Below are 1,184 nucleotides of genomic sequence, written 5' to 3'. Positions count from 1 at the left end.
GAGAGGAGAGGAGAGGAGAGGAGAGGAGAAAACTTAATGGGGGAGAAAAAGAGAAAAACACGATCAATCAAAAAAATTTCTATTTATTTGAATACTTTGGGATTTTGTTGCTTTTGTTGAAATTTTCAGTGAAAATCCTGATGGAAGCAGATTGAAGATTGTACAGGAACATCTCGTCGTAGAAGGAGATTTGGCAATGTGTGTATTTACCTGCAGGTGAAGGCAGCAGCCAAACAAATCCCAAAGGATTTCAGACTTTACAACCAGGTTCATAGCTACCCCCTAAAGAAAATTAAAGATAAATCTTGGGCGGTAGATCCTTTCTGTCTGCAGCCATGGTCTTGACCAGGGCCCTGTACAAGGAACGTCTTTCCTTACCAATCTCAAAATAATTTAGATTTTTTGAGTTTTCAGTACATCTTTATTTTAACATCAGGTATGCCAGCCATGGCCTGATACTTCGTTTGACAAGTAACTTAAATAATACACAGAAGGACAAAGATTTAATGAATATACAGTGTGAGTGTAGAAAGTGGGTGAACATCTCTCCCTGTCCAACAGCATTTTAGGGACTTCAGTGCTTTCAACAGGTATCAGGACCTTAAGTGAGGATCCAACCTGCTCACTCTCTCTAATATTAAGCAGATTACAGCTTCAAATGTAACTTCATTTTTAGGAAGAAATGGAACGATTGATAGCTGTTACTTCAACAGTTATGACACTCTTTAAAATAATAAGGCACGTGAAACACATCAAAACACAGGTCGTTTCCCTACCGAGCATCCCCCACTACAGCATCCTGAGCTTGAGATCCTCCCTCCATCAAAGCTCCCGGATGGCTCGGTGGGAAACGCTCCCGAAAACCCCATCCCCCCTCCCCGAGGGGGGCTGACATTTCCAGTAACCTTTTCTATCCGCGAGAGCGGGCACTGTCCTCGGGCTGAGCATCCCCCGCCTGCTCCGAGCGAGCGGGGTAAGAGCCAGCCGGGGGAGGACAGGGAACATCCCCGCTTCCCAGTGCCCGCTCCAGCCCCGCCCGTCCCGCAGCGCTCCACGGCACCAGGCCGGATCCTGCCGAGACCCATCCAAGGCCGGAAAATCCCGGCTGGTTTCCCAGATACCCGCCCGAGGGACTGCCTGCGCTCCGGTTCTGCCGGTCAGCATCCCTTAATGAACTCCAACAT

This window comes from Corvus brachyrhynchos, unplaced genomic scaffold (assembly GCF_000691975.1).
Source record: "Corvus brachyrhynchos isolate BGI_N302 unplaced genomic scaffold, ASM69197v1 scaffold245, whole genome shotgun sequence".
Lineage (NCBI taxonomy): Eukaryota > Metazoa > Chordata > Aves > Passeriformes > Corvidae > Corvus > Corvus brachyrhynchos.
This window is presented reverse-complemented; position numbering follows the sequence as displayed.